Genomic DNA, 21653 nt, shown 5'->3' on the forward strand with positions numbered 1-21653 from the left:
TGGGGGAAAGCGGGGGGAGTGGGGGCTGAATCCTGGGCGGAAACTCGGCACCTGGACGGTTCCTCCCCGGAGCACCGCCGCCGGCCTCGGCCGGAGCCAGACGACCGTAGCTCCTGGGAGGACCCAGCCGCGGGGCTGGAGTGGCCGAGGTCCCTGGAGGCTCCGGCGACGGCCCGGTCCCAGCAAAATGGAGATCGGCGGGTCCGTCTCAGCCGGCACTGCATTCCGAGAGTTCCTGGTGGAGGAGTCCTCGGGCTGTCGCCTTCCCTCTCTTCTGCATCGCCCAAACTCTAATTTAGAACTCTGTGTGACTTTCTGTAACTAAAAACAAACAACAAAACCCCGAACATTCAAAAATAACTAAAATGATCAATTTTGTTTGTTTTACCACAATAAAAATAAGTAAATAAAACCAAAAAAAGTTTGAAGCAGCTTTCCGAGGAGCTTCTTTTTCTGCTATTCTAAAAAGTCCTGGATTTCCTCTCTGAAGGGTACTCGTTACACCCTCAGGACAGTCTCGGAAATGGCCACACACTCTGCTCCCTTTGCCTAGGAGAATTGCAGTGGCTCATTTTGAAAGAGCAGCAGAGCTGGTTTAGGCACCTTCTTCCACCTTCCAAGGACACAGATTCCTGGAACCCTAACTACAGGAAACTGTAGTTCTGTTTAAATTGTCCTTGTGAGCGAGATTAAGTGGAATAAAGCCCCTGCATTCACCTAGCCTCAAGCATGGACAGATCTTTCTTAGTCCAATATTGTTGGTCAGTCGCTCAGTCGTGTCCAACTCTGTGGGACGCCATGGGTTGCAGCACGCCAGGATTCCCTGTCCATCACCAGCTCCCAGAGCTTGCTCAAACTCATACCCATTGAGTCGATGATGCCATCCAACCATCTCATCTTCTGTCGCCCTGTTCTCCTCCTGCCGTCAATCTTTCCCAGTATCATGGCCTTTTCCAATGAGTTGACTCTTCACATCAGGTCAAAATATTGGAGCTTCAGCTTCAGCATCAGTCCTTCCAGTGAATACTCAGGGTTGATTTCCTTCAGGATTGATTGGTGTGATGTCCAAGGGACTCTCAAGAGTCTTATAGTCCAATATATCGCTAACAAGAATCTCCATCATCAAACTCTTAGCCTTCTTATCCCAGCTACATATCTGGAAATACTAATATATTAAGCTATGGCTAATTCAATTAGAATCAAAAATTCTCCAAAAATCCAGTGTAAAGCCTAGTTATTTTAAGAGGATTGTCCTAAATTGTAAAGGAAATTCATCCTTTTATTCAGTAAATATTTGTCTAATATTTACTACATGCTGAGTATTCTTCTAAGTATAGGGATACATTAATGAAGACAACAAAATTAGGTGGACAGTAAAATCAGTAGCTGAGTATATTAATAATTAATATTTACATAAATTACCAATTATCTCAGCCAGTCCAAAAAAAAATGACCAAATATAAGACAAAAATTAAGGGGATGAGGCATGCAGGTGAAATTTTAAATCAAGTGGTCGAGGTAGACCTCACTGAAAAGATGATATGTGAGCACAGACTTGAAGGAGTAAACTGCAGCCTTCATGAAGGCTTCCAAGCAGAGGGAACAGCCAGTGCTAAGGCCTTGAGGTAGGAGCCTACTTGGTGTTTCCAGGACCCTCAAGGAAGCCTGGATGGCTAGAGCGGACTGGATAAGGTAGACAGAAGCAGAAGATGAGGTAGAGTGAAATAAAGAGCCAGATAATGTACAGCCTTACGAGCCATTATAAGAACTTTGGCTCTTACTCTGAGTGAAGTGGTTAAGTCATAGAAAAAATTTAACCAATGGCTACCATGATATGACTTCTGTTTTAATGGAATCACACTAGCTGCTGTGGTAAACAGACTGAAAGTTTAGCAGAGAACCTGTAGGAAGAGCTTGCAATAATCCAAGAAAAAGATGAAAGTGGCTTGGGCAGTAATGGTGAACATTGTAAAAAGTAGTCAGATGTGAGATGTATTTTGAAGGTCAAACTCATAGAATTTTGTGACAAGGTAGATATGGAATAGGAGAGTAAAAAGTCAAAGAGAAGTCCAAGGCTTTTGTCCTAAAGAATGGAAATTGCTACCCACCAAGACTGAGAAAAACCCTGAGTGGAGCATGTTGCAGGAAGAGGCAATCGTTAAATTTGAGAATCTTAATTTTAAAAAGCCCTAATCTTGGATTTTAGCACATTTATGGGAACCAAGACTGCCTATTGGCAACCTGCAGGGACTATATAACCGAAAAAACCTATCTCATATTCCACTGACTTTCATTATTTTCTTGCATGCAAAGAAATATCAGAAACAACTACAAATAAAGTCTCAGAAACGACCACGATCTAGGTCATCCAGAGAAAGAATTCTGGGTATCAATCACTAAACCTCCCATTCTCAACAATGAGAAAACATCTCTCCTTCATATCCAAAAAACACTGTGTGTTACTGGTCACACACAATAGTAAATTATATTTAGAGGGAGCATTGGCAGCCCTGACTTATTAATAAAATAATAACCAAAGTAGAAGAAAGGAGAGAAGAATTGGGATATGATGGCCCGGGTCTATTTTTTTACTGCCTTTTTTTCACGAACGGGCTGTTTTGCTGCTTGTTTCTCCCAAGAACAGGAAAGAAAAGGGGATAGCACCTGGCAGTGTGTCCCGAAACCTACTTCCAGCCAATTGAGAATTCCCTGCTGCCAAAGAGCAGGTATGTTTCTGTTTGAGAGTTTTGTTTTGTTTTCTTTCTCTTCCTTTTTTTTTTTTTTTAGCATAGAAGCATGAAACCAAAGAAACCTTGTCTGTGCTTTGGTTTCATTTGTTCAAATTCTGTGCCATCATACTGAGCTCTCAGATAAGCTGTTTTCTTCCTTCCATCTCTTTCTTCATGCCCACTCTCACCTGCTTATTCGTGGAGAACCTATCGTTCTCCTAACTCGATAATTCTGCAGTCAACTCTGAGAAAGATAAATCACCACTCGCTGGGTGGGGAGCTGCTGTCTTCTCTTTGGATCTCACCTCACCCCCAGGCACAGTACAATTACCTGTTTGGCTTGAGTTCAGATGTTTGTGTTCCCAACTTCCTCCCCATGTTACTTTCTTTCCCGTTTCCCACAGTGTGGCAAACCTTGCATCCCTCTCTCTCCCCCTCAGGAGATGAACTCCCATCTTCCTTACCCAATGATATTGAGGCTACTGGGGCTTGCACTACACTCCTGCAATATCATTTTCTCCACATCCAACCTATGTGGCCTTCTCTGCGTTCTTCCTCGCCTTCCCTCTCCTACTGTGGATTCTTTTCTTTAAAAAAAAAGAAAATTATTTATTCTGTTTGGCTGCACTGGATCTTAGTTGCAGCACTCAGGACCCTCTATCTTCTTTGCAGGATCTTAAGTGGCAGAAGGCAAAGAAACTCTTAGCTGTGGCATGTGGAATCTAGTTCCCTGCTGCTGCTGCTGCTAAGTCACTTCAATTGTGTCCGACTCTTTGCGACCCCAGAGACGGCAGCCCACCAGGCTCCCCCGTCCCTGGGATTCTCCAGGCGAGAACACTGGAGTGGGTTGCCATTTCCTTCTCCAGTGCATGAAAGTGAAAAGTGAAAGGGATCAAACCCAGGCCCCCTGCATTTGAAGTGCAGAATCTTAGCCACTGGACCACCAAGGAAGTTCCTGTGGATTCACTTTACAACTGTGTGCCTGTATTTTGCCAGGCACTGTTCTAGACTCTAGAGCTACAACAGCCTACAAAACAAAGACTCTGCCTTCATGAAGCTTGTGTTCACGTCAGGGAGTTAGACAATAAATGAATGAGGTTATAATAAATGCTTTGGGTCAGGGATGGGGAACAGCTAGGTACACAAAAGAGGGTAAAGTCTGTTTTGGGTATAGTGCTTAGAAAAGGCCTCTTATGGATGAAGTGAAGGACAAAATCAGACTCTAGGCAGTGGAAGAGCCTGAGGCTGCTGCTGCTGCTGCTGCTAAGTCGCTTCAGTCATATCCGACTCTGTGTGACCCCATAGAGTGTGCAATTAAAGAAACAGCAACAAAGGCCAATGTGCCTGGCCTTGAGTGAGTGAGGAGGAGAGTGGTCAGGGAGGTAGAAGATGTAGCCACAGTCTGGATGTATCATGTGGGACCATTTGATGTTCTACCCATTATGCTCCTTCTTGAAACCTCAGATACTCCTATCAAATTTATCTGGTTCTCTCCTGCATTCTCTTTAAATTAACAGTAACCAAAAGACAGAGATGGGACAGAAGCTTCCATTTCAAGCCTCCTTAATGCCATCCATGCTTTTCTCATTGCTTTGACTATCTCCCCCCTCATCCTACTTCTGCTAGCCTTTTAAGTGCCTACCTAAATGTCATTCTTGCAACTCATGTTTGCTGTTTCTCCACCAGAATTAATCAATATCTCATCTATATTCCATAGCCCTATATATGTATATATAAAATGTATGTATTGTTGTACTTACTATATGATATAGAAAAATATATCTGTCTCTCCAGGTAGACTCAGTGGCAAAATCTATTCATCTATTTACTCAGTGGCAAATCTGTGTATCTTCAGCCTTAATGTTGTGCCTAGGCCATAACAGGTACTCAATAAATGTAAAACTGATGGTACTTAATCGGTGTTTGGGCTTCCCTGGTGATTCAGTGGTAAAGAACCCACCTGCCAATGCAGGAGACAGGGATTTGACACCTGGGTCAGGAAGATCCCCTGAAGAAGGAAATGGCAACCCACTCTAGTTTTCCTAGAAAATTCCTTGGACAGAGGAGACTGGCAGGCTGTAGTCCACGGGATCACAAAAGAGTCGGAAACAACAGAGCAACTAAACGAACTAGACAAAACCACAAAACAAGTCAGTATTTACCATGCTCTCTTTTCTCTTTGCTGGGCATAGTGAGGTTGTGTTCTTGACCCCTGCAATAGCCTCAGCGGGGCTTTCTGCCCTGGCCCCTCCAGTCCACCCTCCACCCTAGGAGGTGGCAGATAACTGGCCAAATCTATCCTCCTCCAGTTTTTGTATTGCCGATGAGCAAAATGGTTTTTACATTTTTTTTTTTTTTTTTTAATGCTCAGGGCAGAGGGGAGGAAGCAAAAGAAGAACACTTTGTGACACATAAAAATTGTACAAAATTCCAATTTCAGTGTCCTTAAGGACAGTTTTATTGGAACACAGTCACACTTACTTGTTTACATATTGTCTGTGGCTGCTTTCACACCACAACAGGGGAGTTGGGTAGTTGTGGTAGAGACTGTATGGCCTGCGAAGCCTAAAATATTATCTGGCCCTTTAAAGAGGAAATTTGCCACTCCTGCTCTAAGAGCAATAAGGATGATCTTTGTAACAGAAGTGTAATTGTGTCACTCCCATGCTTAAAAGTCTTTAATCCAAGGGGATGGGCGCATGGATAGGGTAGAGTTGAGGGCTGAAGAACATTGGAGCCAGGTGATAAATGCACATCAAAGTTAATTATGCTTTTCTGTCTTCTTGTGTTTACTCTAAATTCTGGATAATAAAAAAGTTTTTAAGAAAACCCTTCCATTGCTTACTCTTGCTATTAGGGTAAAGAATACTCCATACATGGCCTCCCAGCTTTTGCTTGGTCTAGCTCACACCTAGGAGAAGGCAATGGCACCCCACTCCAGTACTCTTGCCTGGAAAATCCCATGGACGGAGGAGCCTGGTAGGCTGCAGTCCATGGGGTTGCTAAGAGTCGGACACGACTGAGCGACTTCACTTTGACTTTTCAGTTTCATGCACTGGATAAGGAAATGGCAACCCACTCCAGTGTTCTTGCCTAGAGAATTGCACATGACTGAAGCGACACAGCAGCAGCAGCAACTCATACCTACTTTCCAAGACAGTCAGGGTAGAAAGGAGAAACAATACCTCCCCAAATACATGGAAAAAATATTCTCCATTGTTAACTTGGCAAGATAAACTCAGAGCTTTGAAAACATATATCTGTGTACCTTGATTTGGTTTAAATAATTCCTTGCTTACTGAAAGTCATGGAACTAGGAGCTCCGGGTTTCTTAGCTTCTGTTGTCATTTCTCTTTCCATACTCCACCTCCCACTCCCGCACCCAGTCTGCCTTCCAACTCCATCCCTCTTCTGAAAGAGCTTTTGCTGCAGTCACTGGTGACCTCTATTCCACTGATGCAATGAACATTTTCAGTCTTCCTCTTTCTTGATCTTCCACCAGCATGGAGCCATGGCTCATTCTCTCCCTTTCAAAACACCTCTTTGCATGCTAAGTCACTTCAGTTGTGCTGACTCTTTGAGACCCTATGGAATGTAGCCTGCCAGGTTCCTCAGTCCATGGAATTCTCCAGGCAAGAATACTGGAGTGGTAGCCATTCTCTTCTCCAGGGGATCTTCCCGACCCAGGGATCAAACCTATGTCTCCTGTGATTTCTGCATTGCAGGCAGATTCTTTACCGCTGAGCTACCTGGGAAACCCCAAAACACCCCTCTCCCTTGCCTTTTAGGACAGTGTTCTCGTGGTTTTCCTCCTAATTCTCTCCCTGCTTCTTCTCTGTCTTTTTTTTTTTTTCCAAGATTTTTCTTCATGTGGACCATTTTTAAATTCTTTATTGAATTTGTTACAATATTGCTTCTGTTTTACATTTTGGTTTTTTGGCCACCAGGCATGTGGGATCTTAGCTTCACAACCAGGAGTCGAACCAGTATCCCCTGCATTGGAAGGCAAACTCCAAACACTGGTCTGCCAGGGAAGTCTGTTCTCTGTGTCTTTTGAAGATTCCTTCCTCCTTACCAGCCTTTACATGTTGAAGGTCCTTAAGGCTCAATCCTAGCTATTTTCTTTTTTCACTGACTGCCTTCTTCCTAGACAATCTTATCCTCAGTCTTAAACCTCATATACACATGGTGTGAATTTTTGTATTTCCAAACCAGACTGCTTCTCTGGGCTCTAGAACTTAGCTATCCAGGGGCAAAGTCACTAACTATATATAGCTACTGAGCCTTTGAAATGTGGCTAGTGCAACTGAGAAACTAAAATTTTAACCTTAATTCATTCAAATGTAAGTGGCCAGTAGTGATTAAAATAGTGAACAATATAGATACAGAATAGTTCCATCATTACAGAAAGTTCTACTGAAGAGTGCTGAATATCTATATTCAGTTATATCCAGCTGTCCATTAGATGTTTCCTCTTGGCTGTCTCAAAGTATTGCAAGTTCAACTGCTCTAAAACCAAAGGTATAGTCTTTCTCCCCAGTATGTTCTGTCTCTGTGAATGGCACACGTGTTCATCCATTTTCTCAAGCCAATAACTCAGGAATCATGCTTAACTTTATTTCTTCCTTATCTCCAACATGTATTCAGTCATCAAACTCTGTTCATTCTCTTTCCGTTTTTGGATATATATTTTTTTTGGGGGGGGGGGCATGCCATGTGGCATGTAGGATCTTATTCTCCAACCAGGGATCAAACCCATATCCCCCGCCATGGAAGCATGGAGTGTTAACCACTCGACCACCACCAGGGAAGTCCCCTGTTCATTCTATTTCTTAAACATTTCTTCAAACTCCCCATTTTCCATCACCACCACCACCCTGTTAAAGCCACCACCATTTCTCACTTGTCTTATCGTAGACAGCCCTACTTAGAGTCTTTCCTTAACATTGCCTCCAAGCCCTGATTGTCTGTCCCCGCCCATCCCCTCTCCTTAACAGGTACCACAGTCCCCTCCCTTCCTGAGACTCAGCCGCACCATCCTTTTTCAATCCCTTTCCCCCTCTGTGCTTCCTCCAGGACATATGGCAGCATACTCTGAGGACCTCACCTTTATGCCATGTGTCACCACAGGATATTCAGATGATTTGTGTTTCAAGTGTCATTCAATTAATGCTTTCTCTCTCACAAGACTTTGAACCATAGGGTAGGAATTTCAACTCATCCTTGTTTACCACTGATTCTTCAGTACTTAAAATAGGGCCCAGTGTGTTTGAATGAACAAAAGAGTGAATAAATGAATTGTTCATTTGTCTGCAGTGCATGTGATTAAAGCCAGTGCATTAGTCAGCTCAGGCTGCCATAACAAAATAGCATAGAATAAGTGGCTTACACTATAGGAGTTTACTTTTTTTTTTTTTTTTTTAATGGTTCTGAAGGCTGGGAAGTCCAAGACCAAGGTGTCAGCCAGTTTGGTTTCCAGGTAAGGGCCCTCTTCCTAGCTGGCAAACTATGTCTTAGCATTTATCCACACACAGCAGAGACAGAAAGAGGAAGCAAACTCTCTGGTGTCTCTTCCTATAAGAGGGAGAATCCCATCATGAGGGCTCCACCTTTAAGACTTGAGCTAAACCTAATTATCTCCCCAAAGCCCCACCCTCAAATATCATCACATGGAGGGGAGCTTTGGCGGGGATGGGAGTGTGGAAGGGAGGGTGGCAGTGCTTCAAAATATGAATGAGGGGATGACACAATTCAGTACTTAACTATCTGTAACAGCCATAATTGTACAGTTTTCCAATCCTATGGCCATACAGTATACTCATCACCCCAAAAAGCCATCTCATAAATGCCTATAAAATGTTCCAGTTGAGTCAGAGTCAAAGGATCTATGGAACTAAATAAAATCCATTGCTGAAAAACAAACTGAGGTGCTTGCCCTTCTGCTGATTGTCTATGATGTCATCATCCGTAGAATGACTCTATTGATAATTACTGCACAGCATTTGAAAAGAAAGTCAGTCCACCTGATGAGATTTCAGAAAGTTAGTGAGCAAGCAAGAGAAGTCTAGCCTGAAATGCTGAAAATGGACACTTTTAAGTGCTGAGATGTCACCAAGGACATTGGCCATCAACAGAGCCTGCTGTGGCTTTCTCCCCAGTGCAGATGGGTTTTTATTTCACTGTGAGAAAAGTACATGTATTTCCTCCTGGTCTTTATTAAAATACTCTATGTTAGCCCAGAATGACCTGAGGTCTAGTCAGTTCTATTTAAAACCATTTTAAATGGTCTGTTTAAAATGATTTTTAAATTTGGGATTTATTCAAATATTTTTCAAGAGTGCCCATGAAAACCACTGTGGTTTTACAGATTCATGACCAAAGTTCCTTTGGGGAAAGGACCAATTCTTAAAGTTTTTGATATTCCTTTTAGCCTAGCACACAATGTTTCATTGTCAAGTATTGAATGAATGCAATCATGTTGCTACTATAAATTTTTTGCCAATAGCTAAAGATAACCAATTGAATGAGAAATGAATTGGATTTTCTGTACTGTCATTTAAACCCCATTTATGTGAAGTCCATAACTCAGTTTCAGTACCAATTATTTGCAACACTGAAGTTAGTTATTAATTGACAGTTGAGAACACTCATTTCTAAAAGTCTTGGCTGAACTCAGTTCTTAGTGCTCTTGTTAAGCCCCAGAGGAAGCTTTAAAAAAGACCCACAGAGAAGGTATACTTAGAAGACAATAAAACTGAAAAAAGAGAGTATTATCTGGTTAGAGAGAATTTTCACTTCAAATTAATGAATCCCCAAGCTGTAAGCACTAAAGATTATTTTTTTTTCTTTAAGTAATTTGTTCTCTGAAAGTGTTTATAAATTGGTTTGGGGGAAAAGTGGAAATCTCATTTCAAATACACTTCACATTTACCACATCTAATAGAATAAACATGCAATTGAAAAAAATCAATTAAGGCATGCTTTCGGGACCAACTACAGCAAGGTCTCGTAGTCCATTTAAATATGCCTTTGTGTGTGTGCTAAGTCATTTCAGTCGTGTCCAACTCTTTGTGACCCCATGGACTGTAGCCCGCCAGGCTCCTCTGTCCATGGGATTCTCCAGGCAAGAATGCTGGAGTGGGTAGCCATGCCCTCCTCCAGGGGATCTTCTTGACCCAGGATTCATACCTAGTCTCTTTTGTCTCCTGAACAGGTAGGTATTTATACCTTTCAATTTATACACAGCTTTTCTGTTTAATTCAATAAACACTACTGAATGTCTACTATGAGCCATGAACTGTCTGGGATACAGGATACAATGAAATGAGATACAGATATAGGACTGAAGCCTACACATGCTGCTGCTGCTGCTGCTGCTAAGTCACTTCAGTCGTGTCCGACTCTGTGAGACCCCATAGATGGCAGCCCACCAGGCTCCCCGGTCCCTGGGATTCCCCAGGCAAGAACACTGGAGTGGGTTCCTATTTCCTTCTCCAATGCATGAAAGTGAAAAGTGAAAGTGAAGTCGCTCAGTCATATCCGACTCTTAGCGACCCCATGGACTGCAGCCTATCAGGCTCCTCCGCCCATGGGATTTTCCAGGCAAGAATACTGGAGTGGGGTGCCATTGCCTTCTCCAGAAAGCTACACATAGGGGAATCTTAAACTAGTTAATCTCCGCAATAATTGTGAAGTTGGTACTTCTGTTATCCTGTCTTAAGGGCAAGGAGTCTGAGGCCCAGAGAGTTTAAGTAAACTGTCAGAAGCCTCACAGCAGGGTGCACTGCAGAAGCTAGGATTTGAGCCAAGGTACTTGAGTCCAGAGTCTGCATTCTTAACCTACTTTCCTTTATGGTCTCCTTTCCTTCAGCACTTCTACCCTGAGTGCCTGGGGCACCAGACCAGCCAGTGAGGATATAAAGGTAAGTGGGACTCAGAGCATATACAGCCTAGTATGTGCATCATTATGAGCCATGCATGAAATCTAACACACAGGTGCAATGGTTGAAGTTGGCATGGGGAACTGTTTGTACCTAAGCCCTTGACCCTCCCAGGTTAGGACAGTCTGGAAAACACTCAGAGAGAAGGGCTCAGGAGCTGAGTCTAAAAGATGAACTTACCTGAAGGGTTTGTATTTTCTATTTCATTTATTTGAATCGCTGGTTAAATAGTAAATTTTACTTCATTTAAACTAAGTGAAATTGAGTGTCTACTATATGCATAGCAGTATAAAATATACCAACAGACTTGATCTGGGCCCTTGATCAGAAACTGGTGAAACTGGTGAAGGGGGAAATGTGGGTAGAAATTATAATAACTAAGTCCACCATTTATTGTGCACTTACTAAATGCTCAGTTCACTTCAGTCACTCAGTCATGTCCGACTCTTTGCGACCGCATGGACTGCAGCACACCAGGCTTCCCTGTCCATCACCAATTCCCGGAGTTTACTCAAACTCATGTCCATTGAGTTGGGGATGCCATCCAACCATCTCATCCTCTGTTATCCCCTTCTCCACCCGCCTTCAGTCTTTCCCAGCATCAGGGTCTTTTCAAATGAGTCAGTTCTTCACATCAGGTGGCCAAAGTATTGGAGCTTCAGCTTTAGCATCAGTCCTTCCAATGAATATTCAGGACTCATTTCCTTTAGAATGGACTGGTTGGATCTCCTTGCAGTCCAAGGGACTCTCAAGAGTCTTCTCCAACACCACAGTTCAAAAGCATCAATTATTCGGCACTCAGCTTTCTTTATAGTCCAACTCTCACATCCATACATGACTACTGGAAAAACCATAGCTTTGACTAGACTACTTTGTTGGCAAAGTAATGTCTCTGCTTTTGAATATGTTGTCTAGGTTGGTCATAACTTTTCTTCCAAGAAGCAAGTGTCTTTTAATTTCATGACTGCAGTCACCATCTGCAGTGATTTTGAAGCCCCCAAAAATAAAGTCTGTCACTGTTTCCACTGTTTCCCCATCTATTTCCCATGAAATGATGGGACCAGATGCCATGATCCTAGTTTTCCTGAATGTTGAGTTTTAAGCCTATTTTTTCACTCTCCTCTTTCACTTTCTTAAGAGGGTCTTTAGTTCTTCCCTTTCTGCCATAAGTATAGTGTTATCTGCATATCTGAAGTTATTGATATTTCTCCCAGAAATCTTGGTTCCAGCTTGTGCTTCATCCAGTCCAGTATTTCTCATGATGTACCCTGCATATAAGTTAAATAAGCAGGGTGACAATATACAGCCTTGATGTACTCCTTTCTCAATTTGGAACCACTCCGCTGTTCCATGTCCAGTTCTAATTCTTGCTTCTTGACCTGAATACAGATTTCTCAGGAGGCAGGTCAGGTGGTCTGGTATTCCCATCTTTTGAAGAATTTTCCAGTTTGTTGTGATCCACACAGTCAAAGGCTTTGGCATAGTCAATAAAGCAGAAGTAGATGTTTTTCTGGAACTCTCTTGCTTTTTCTATCATCCAACAGATGTTGGGAACTTGATCTCTGGTTCGTCTGCCTTTTATAATCCAGCTTGAACATCTGGAAGTTCACGGTTCACGTACTGTTGAAGCCTGTCTTGGAGAATTTTGAGCATTACTTTGCTAGCGTGTGAGAGAGTGCAATTGTGCGGTAGTTTGAGCATTCTTTGGCATTGCCTTTTCTTTGGGATTGGAATGAAAACTGACCTTTTCCAGTCATGTGGCCACTGCTGAGTTTTCCAAATTTGCTGGCATATTGAGTGCAGCACTTTCACAGCATCATCTTTTAGGATTTGAAATAGCTCAACTGGAATTCCATCACCTCCATTAGCTTTGTTCGTAGTGATGCTTCTTAAGACCCACTTGACTTCAGATTCCAGGATGTCTGGCTCTAGGTGAGTGATCACACCATCGTGATTATCTGGGTCATGAAGATCTTTTCTGTATAGTCCTTCTGTGTATTCTTGCCACCTCTTCTTAATATCTTCTACTTCTGTTAGGTCCATACCATTTTTGTCCTTTATTGTGCCCATCTTTGTATGAAATGTTCCCTTGGTATCTCTAATTTTCTCGAAGAGCTCTCTATTCTTTCCCATTCTATTGTTTTCCTCTATTTCTTTGCATTGATCACAGAGGAAGGCTTTCTTATCTCTCCTTGCTCTTCTTTGGAACTCTGCATTCAGGTAGTTATATCTTTCCTTTACTCCTTTGCCTTTCGGTTCTCTTCTTTACATAGCTATTTGTAAGCTATTTATAAGCTATTTGTAAGTGACACAGCTACTTGTCACTCCTCAGACAACCATTTTGCCTTTTTGCATTTCTTTTCCATGGGGATCGTCTTGATCTCTGTCTCCTGTACAATGTCACGAACCTCCGTCCATAGTTCATCAGGCACTCTATCAGATCTAATCCCTTAAATCTATTTCTCACTTCCACTGTATAATCATAAGGGATTTGATTTAGGTCATACCTGAATGGTCTAGTGGTTTTCCCTACTTTCTTCAATTTAAGTCTGAAATTGGCAATAAGGAGTTCATGATCTGAACCACAGTCATCTCCCGGTCTTGTTTTTGCTGACTGTATAGAGCTTTTCCATCTTTGGCTGCAAATAATATGATCAATCTGATTTCAGTATTGACCATCTGGCTATGTCCATGTGTAGAGTCTTCTGTTGTATACTATGTATATGCAGGTACAAGTCATTATTTCGGCTGCACTGGGTCTTCATTGCTTTGCAGGGGCTTTGCTGTGAGTGGGAGCTACTCTTCAATGCAGGGCACCTGCTTCTCATTGTGGTGGTGTCTCTTGCTGCAGAACACAGGCTCCAGGCGCGTGGGCTTCAGTAGTTGCGGCACACAGGCCCAGCTTCCCTGCAGCATGTGAAATCTTCCCAGACCAGAGATCGAACCTGTGTCCCCTGTATCAGCAGGTGGATTCTTATCTGCTGCAGCGCCAGGGAAATCCTGTGCAGTACAACTCTAAGCTCTAGAAATACAGTGATAGGAAGGAAAGTACCTGCTCCGCTCTCTAGAAGTTTTTGTTCTAATGGAGGAGGCAGATGATAAAGAAGTACATAGGACAGATGTTATGAAGAAATTAAGACAATGTAAGTGACTGGAGTGGAGTGAGCACTTTAGAAATGGTGGTCCGGAAAGTTCTGTCTGAAGGGGATGATGTTTGAACTGAGATCTAAATGAAACTATCTTCAGAAGATCTGAATGAAGAGGGTCCCGGGCAGAGGAAAGAACCCCTGCAAAGACCCTGAGGAAGAAGTGAGCCTGGCATGTTTGATGAGCAAGAGGAAAGCCAGGGAGGTTGAAGCAGGGGATCTTACCCCAAGTCATACAGACAACAACCAGCACAGATGCACAGAGGACAGTCACATCTAGCTCTGCCTACAGCCACAGCCCACATACTACCACTAAACTAATTGCCTGAAGGAACAAATCAAATGTTCTACCTGTTGTCATCAACATGTAGAAGTGTGTTTTTAACTTGAACAACCCAAAGAAAATCCAAAGAAAAAGGAACACACGGAATACAAAAGTCAGAATAGAAGTCTCGTAAGCAGAAAGGCTTCTCTCAGAGAGGAGGTCCCAAGACAAACAAGGCGTTGTATTGCACAAGCTGTATCAAACCCAGCTTCATCTAACCCTGATCTTAACCTCAGCCCATTATGCATTCACAGTTCTTATCGCAGACTGAAATCCCTTGGGGGTAATGGGAGGCAGCTCTAATACTTCAGATTAGGAGCTCAGATAAACTTAATGTCCAAAATTCTTCCAGTTTCTCACGGATACCAGCAGAGAAGTACTCAGTGTGGAGGGCCCCTTACTTCTGGAGGCTCCATGAGACGAGCCCTTGGCAGGCAGGAGCCATCTGGGTGAGAGTTTCTGCAGGAGATTGTGCAGGGTTGGCTGGTCAGGTGTGACGAAACCAGTGCACACACGGGAGAGGGTGGTAGACGGGAGCTGTTGCTGAGATAGTCATCATCGGGTAAGTGGCAGAGAGCCAAACTGTGGGCAGGGGAGGCTCAAGTTGCCAAGCAAGCTGTCATAGACAGAGGGCATCAAAATGAAACACCACCTGTGAATCCAAGAGCGACAAGTTTTCTAACACCTTGCTGGGTCAAATAAGCCCACTGTAAGGCAGGTCAGCCTGGGTTTAATGGCATAACCCAAAGAAATCTCACTTAGTCCTGAAGGGCTGGACCTCTCCTCTGTATCCAGGCACACAGAACTTTCTATTCCAGCTCAGCCAGGGGAGGAAGATTAGCCCAATTTTCCTGCTGATAGTTGGCATTTTTAAAAAGGTGCTTTTCCAGGGTGTGATTTGTATGTTCTGCTGGTGTGATCTGTGGGTGATGGGCAAAGATACAGATCTCCTCTGAGATCTACAGAGTCAGCCCTTCTAAAAACGAGATGAATCGTGAACCACATTCTTTCATGAGTTGATTAGAGGGGAAAAAAAAACTTCATGGAAAAACAATCCATGAATAGTAGTAGTAGGAACTATTCAGTTGGCTAAAAGTTTCTTTGGGCTTTCTTTGTAAGCTGTTACAGAAAGATCCAAACAAACTTTTCAGCCAGCCCAATACTTCTGATTTTAAATTTCATGCCAGATCCTAAAACAACACATTATATCTTATGAAATCCTCACCATGACCCTATGAAATTGATGCTATTAATAGTCCAGTTTACAGATAAAGAAGTTTGGACTTAGATAACTAACTCATGCAAGATCACTCATTAGTGAGAAACAGCCAAAGGTCTCCTTACCTAGGCTAGGTCTGTGCTCTTTATTTTTTTAGTCCACTTTATTGAGGTATAATTTGCATTCAGTGTATTGCACATACCTGAAGTGAGCAGTCATTTTAGTCTTGACAAATGTGTAAACTCTTGTGTATGCATGCATACGTGCTCAGTTGCTCAGCTGTGTCAGACTCTTTGTGACCCCATAGACTGTAGCCCTCTACACTCTTCTGTCCATGGAATTCTCCAAGCAAGAGTACTAGAGTGGGTTGCCTTTTCCTAATCTAGGGGATCTTCTCAGCCCAGGGATCAAACCTGACTCTCATATCTTTTGCATTGGCAGGCAGATTCTTTACCAGGCACTGCTACTACTACTGCTAAGTCGCTTCAGTCGTGTCCGACTCTGTGCAACCCCACAGATGGCAGCCCACCATGCCATCAAATCAAGGTTAATAATTCTTCACCTGCCTCTTATATCTTTGCATCAATCTTCCCACACCTGGCAACCACCAATCTATTTTCTTATACCAAAAGGTAGTTTGGCTTTGTTTTAGAAGGTTAGAAAAATAAAATGAGATAGCATTGAACTCTTTCATGTCTGTTTCCCTTTGTTCTGCATATTTCTGAGATTCCTTCATGTTAGTGCATGTATGAATAGTGCATTCTTGTTACTACTGAGTAGCATTCCATTATTTGTCAAACCCTTCATCCTTTGATTGATATTTGGGCTATATCATGATCCGACTATTATGAATAAGCTTGCTGTGAACATTTATAAATCTTTTTCTGAGCAAGTATTTTCATTTATCTTCGGTAAATATCTCGAAATCTAGCAATAGAATTGCTGGGTCATTTGGTTACTGTGTGTTTACCTTTATAAAAAATTGCCGAACTCTTTTCCAAAGTAGTTAGACCACTTTACACTCCTGCCAGCAAGGGACGAGAGTTCCAGTTGCTCCACATATTTGAGCATACTTGGTATTGGACTCCTCTGTTGGCTCTGTGGTAAAGAATCCACCTGCCAGTGCAGGAGACACAGGTTCAATCCCTGATCCAGGAAGATCCCACATGCCTTGGAGCAGCTAAGCCCAGGCACCACAACTATTGAGCCTGTGCTCTAGAGCCTGGGAGCTGAAACCACTGGATCCACGTGCTGGAACTACTGCAGCCAAGTGCCCTAGAGCCAGTGCTCCACTATGAGAGAAGCCACCACAGTGAGAAGCCCACACGCCACAGTTAGAGAGTAGCCCCCGCTGGCCACAACTAGAGAAAAGTCCATGTTGTCGTTAAGACCCAGCACCGCCAATAGATAAATAAATAAAATTATTTTTTTTTAAAAAGGATTATTGATATTGCCTCATTACTTATGGTAAATATCTTCTTGTGCTTTTGGCCATGTGTATATTTTCTTTTGTGAAGTATCTGTCCAAGTCTTTAGCCCGTTACTCAGGCTGTTTGGCTTATGATTATTGAGTTGTAAGGATTTTTGTATATTCTGGGAAAATGCCCTTTGATAGACATGTGCATTGAGACTATTTCTCCCATTATGTGGCTTGTCATTTCATTTTCTTGATGGTGTCTTTCAAAAAGGAGAAATTATAATTTTGATGAAGTTCAATTTATCATGCTTTTGTTTTGTGCTTTTTCTGTCCTAAGAAATCTTGCTTAACCCAAGCTTTCAAAGATTTCTCTCCTATATTTGCTTCTAGAAATTTTATAATTTTACTTTTTACAGTTAGGCCCATGACCTATAGTGTGTATGAGATAAAATAAGGTCAAAGTTCTTTTTTTTTCATGTGGCTATTCAGTTGACTTCAGTGAAATAGACTATCCTTTCCCCATTTGATTATTTTGGCTTTTCTGTCAAAAATCAACTTATTATATATGTGTGGGTATATTTCTGGGCTTTCCACTCCATCCTGTCGATGTCCCATAGTTCCTGCCTCCCAGCCACATTCACAGCCCCAAACTCTGATCTCTGCTTCCTCAGCTCAGAGGGACCCCCAGACTCTGTTTGGGCTCTATATCATGATGCCATACAAATTATCCCCAGATGCAGTTTGCCCAAATCAGGGCAAAGGAGGGCTTCCCCAGGGGCTCAGTAGTAAAGAATCTGCTTCAGTGCAGAAGCTGCAGGAGGTGCGGGTTCAATCCCTGGGTCAGAAAGATTGCCTGGATGAGGGCGTGCAACCCACTCCAATATTCTTGCCTGGAGTATCTCATGGACAGAGGAGCCTGGTGGGCTACAGTCCATAGTGTCGAAAGATTCAGACACGACTGAAACAATTTAGCACACACACATGCAGGGCACGTGGGGCTCACCCCAAGAGCTTCCTTGTTCTCAAGAATCACAGCCTTATGGTTAAATTAAGTTCAGTCGCTCAGTCGTGTCCGACTCTTTGGGATCCCATGAACTGCAGCACGCCAGGCCTCCCTGTCTATCACCAACTCCCGAAGTCCACCCAAACCCATGTCCATTGAGTCGGTGATGCCATCCAACCATCTCATCCTCTGTCGTCCCCTTCTCCTCCTGCCCTCAATCTTTCCCAGCATCAGGGTCTTTCCAAGTGAGTCCGCTCTTCACATCAGGTGGCCAAAGTATTGGAGCTTCAGCTTCAACATCAGTCCTTCCAATGAACACCCAGGACTGATCTCCTTTAGGATGGACTGGTTGGATCTCCTTGCAGTCCAAGGGACTCTCAAGAGTCTCCTCCAACACCACAGTTCAAAAGCATCAATTCTTCTGTGCTCAGCTTTCTTTATAGTCCAACTCTCACATCCATACATGACCACTGGAAAAACCATAGCCTTGACTAGATGGACCTTTGTTGGCAAAGTAATGTCTCTACTTTTTAATATGCTGTCTAGGTTGGTCATAACTTTTCTTCCAAGGAGCAAGTGTCTTTTAATTTCACGGCTGCAATCACTATCTGCAGTGATTTTGGAGCCCAGAAAAATAAAGTCAGCCACTGTTACCGCTGTTTCCCCATCTATTTCCCATGAAGTGATGGGACCGGAGGCCATGATCTATGTTTCCTGAATGTTGAGCTTTAAGCTCACTCTCCTTTTTCATTTTCATCAAGAGGCTCTTTAGTTCTTCTTCACTTTCTGCCATAAGGGTGGTGTCATCTGCATATCTGAGGTTATTGATATTTCTCCTGGAAATCTTGATTCCAGCTTGTGCTTCATGCAGTCCAGTATTTCTCATGATGTACTCTGCATATAAGTTAAATAAGCAGGGTGACAATATACAGCCTTGACATATTCCATTCCCTATTTGGAACCAGTCTGTTGTTCCATGTCCAGTTCTAACTGTTGCTTCCTGACCTGCATACAGATTTCTCAAGAGGCAGGTCAGGTGGTCTGGTATTCCCATCTCCTTCAGAATTTTCCACAGTTTGTTGTGATCCACACAGTCAAAGGCTTTGGCATAGTTAATAAAGTAGAAATAGATGTTTTTCTGGAACTCTCTTGCTTTTTTGATGATCCAGCAGATGTTGGCAATTTGATCTCTGATTCCTCTGCCTTTTCTAAAACCAACTTGAACAACTGGAAGTTCACAGTTCACGTACTGTTGAAGCCTGGCTTGGAGAATTTTGAGCATTACTTTACTAGCATGTGAGATGAGTGCAAGCCTTATAGTGTCTGTTGCTAAATGCCTGAAACAGTTGCTGCGTATATTTTGCCTAGTTTTATGCTTATTTATGGCAGGTTGGCTAGGCTAGTACCAATTAGTACATCTTGGCCAGAAGCAGAATTAAAGCCTACACTGCTAACCATAAGTAAAGAAACCTTGGAGGAAGACCTGAGCGACAACCATGGCAGCAGTAACAGCAGCAGCTACAATGCCGTGGGAGGGCCTGAATTTTGTCACTTTTTTTTGGCTGTACTGGGTCTTCATTGCTGTGCACAGACTTTCTCTGGTTGAGGAGTGTGAGGGCTACTCTCCAGCTTTGATATGTGGGCTTCTCACTGTGGTGGCTTCTCTTGTTGCAGAGCGTGGGCTCTAGAGCTCGGGCTCAGTAGTTGCAGAACATGGGCTTAGTTGTCCTGTGACATGTGGCATCTTCCTGGACCAGGGATTGAACCCATATCCCCTGCATTGGCAGGGGATGCTTAACCACTGAACCACCAGGGAAGACCCTCAAGTCTGTCACTTTCGTTAGTAGCTCGTGGCTGCAAAAACTGAAATGTGCCATTAGGACAAAGATGATGCATCAAACCCTCATGAAGGGCTCCATCATCTCTTGGAATTATATGAGGCCTTCTTTTGATCAGCTTATCTGATTCTTTATATAGACACAAATGCATAGGTATCCACTAACTAGCAGATGCTCTCTCCAAATTGAAGGTCATCAAAATTTCTAGGTGACCACGAAAAGGTTTATAAACCACTCTTGAGAAGAGTCCTGGAGAACACACCTGCATCCAGCAAGGAGTACCATCCTGGACCTGGGGTTCACTGATAGAACTTGTTGAACCAGAAAACAGCCTGGATGCCCCCAGATGGCAAAGTTGGGATAAAACTGGGACCTCACAGTTACATTGAGAAGCAGAAGGTGAGTTGACACCATCATCTCCGGGGATGTCTGGGGCCGGGATAAGGTTCAGAGAAGACAACCTGAAAGGGAAATGCTGGGGAGATGTCTCAAGTCTAAACACCAAGCTGAGTAGTAAGCTGGGCCTATGTTACCAAAAACTGGTTAAACCTGAGGACAGCGAGAGATGTTTGCATGGACAGCGATCAAGTAAATGGATCCTTGTGGTTAACACCAATAGCCTAAGTCATGAATCTTAAGTCAGTCTGAGAATAAGTTTCGTTGTCTTTTTTTTCAAAGGGGTACAGGGCAATCGACGTCTAGTGGTAAAGAACCTGCCTGCCAGTTCAGGAGACATAAGAGACAAGATTTCGATTCCTGGGTTGGGAAGATCCCCGGGAGGAAGGCATGGCAACCCACTCCAGTATTCTTGCCTGGAGAATCCCACAAACAGAGGAGCCTGGTGGGCTACAGTCCAAAGGGTCGCAAAGCATCAGACACGACTGCAGAGACTTAGCACACGTCCACAGGGTAAACATAAATAGAAGAAATTTCAACAAGCTAAAAAGAAAACCTCCACTGAGCATGTTGGTTCCAGGGCACCAAGAACTGCCATGCAGCAAAAGATTGATTCATTAAGAAATCTAAGAGCCACTGAGTCTCTGATCATAACTGTTTCTCAGCCACAAGCAAGGGAAAATTAGTCTCTTTAACTAGAGACAGCCTGAGTCTATCTAACTACCACTGGAATAAAGCCAACTTTGTGTTCAGGGGCTTCAGTTCCTGTAAGAAAACATAGCGGAGTGACTAGAATTATGGACTCGGTGTCACACACAGGACCATACTGGAAGCCATCTCTGACACTGGCTATCAGTGTCGCATCAGAGAAGTTATTGAAACCTCTGGAAGCTTTAGTTTTCTCAGCTTTAAGATGAGAACAATATTATTTTGCTCTCACAATACTGTGAAAATCAAGGGAGGTAGTACATGCAAAAGATTTAGCTCAAGGACTTCCCTGGTGTTCCAGCAGCCAAGACTCTGAGCTCCCAACACAGGGGGCTGGAATTCAATCCTTGGTCAGAGAACTGGATCCCATAAGCTGCAGCTGAGATCCAGCACAACCAAAAAAAAAAAAAAACTAAAGAAAGAAAGTGAAGTCTCTCAGTCATGTCCAGCTCTTTGTGACCCCTTGGACTGCAGCCCACCAGGCTCCTCCATCCGTGGGATTTTTCCAGGCAAGAGTACTGGAGTGGGGTGCCATTTGTAGCCTACCAGAATTCCCTGTCCATGGGATTTTCCTGGCTAGAGTACTGGAGTGGGTTGCCATTTCCTTCTCCAGGGGATCTTCCAGACCCAGGGATTGAACCCAGGTCTCCCGCATTGTAGGCAGATGCTTTACCATCTGAGCCACCAGGGAAGTCCAAGGGGGAAAAAAAAGGTTTAGCCCAGAACCCGGTTCTTAGTAAGCATTCAATAAGGGGGTTACACATATTTTTACCTAGTATCGAAATCAGACCTTGTGCTCCCCAACCACAGCTGTCATTTCTCATTATACAGAGCAAGCCTGCAAACCCTCCAGGGAAATCTGATCTCCATGTCTCTGTCAGGGTGGAGGTGGGGGTGGGGGGTGGAGGGGAGGCGGGGGTTGGGGGGGAGGT

At 43.3% G+C, this 21653-nt stretch overlaps 1 protein-coding gene across 1 annotated transcript in view; it reads right to left on the reverse strand.

The window, feature by feature from the left end:
* TP53BP2 (tumor protein p53 binding protein 2) overlaps positions 1 to 21653 on the reverse strand; it is a 104389-nt gene that overhangs the window by 69018 nt on the left and 13718 nt on the right. The window lies entirely within an intron of this gene.

The sequence above is a fragment of the Bison bison genome, unplaced genomic scaffold, assembly GCF_000754665.1.
Source record: "Bison bison bison isolate TAMUID 2011002044 unplaced genomic scaffold, Bison_UMD1.0 scf7180017864317, whole genome shotgun sequence".
Taxonomy (NCBI): domain Eukaryota; kingdom Metazoa; phylum Chordata; class Mammalia; order Artiodactyla; family Bovidae; genus Bison; species Bison bison.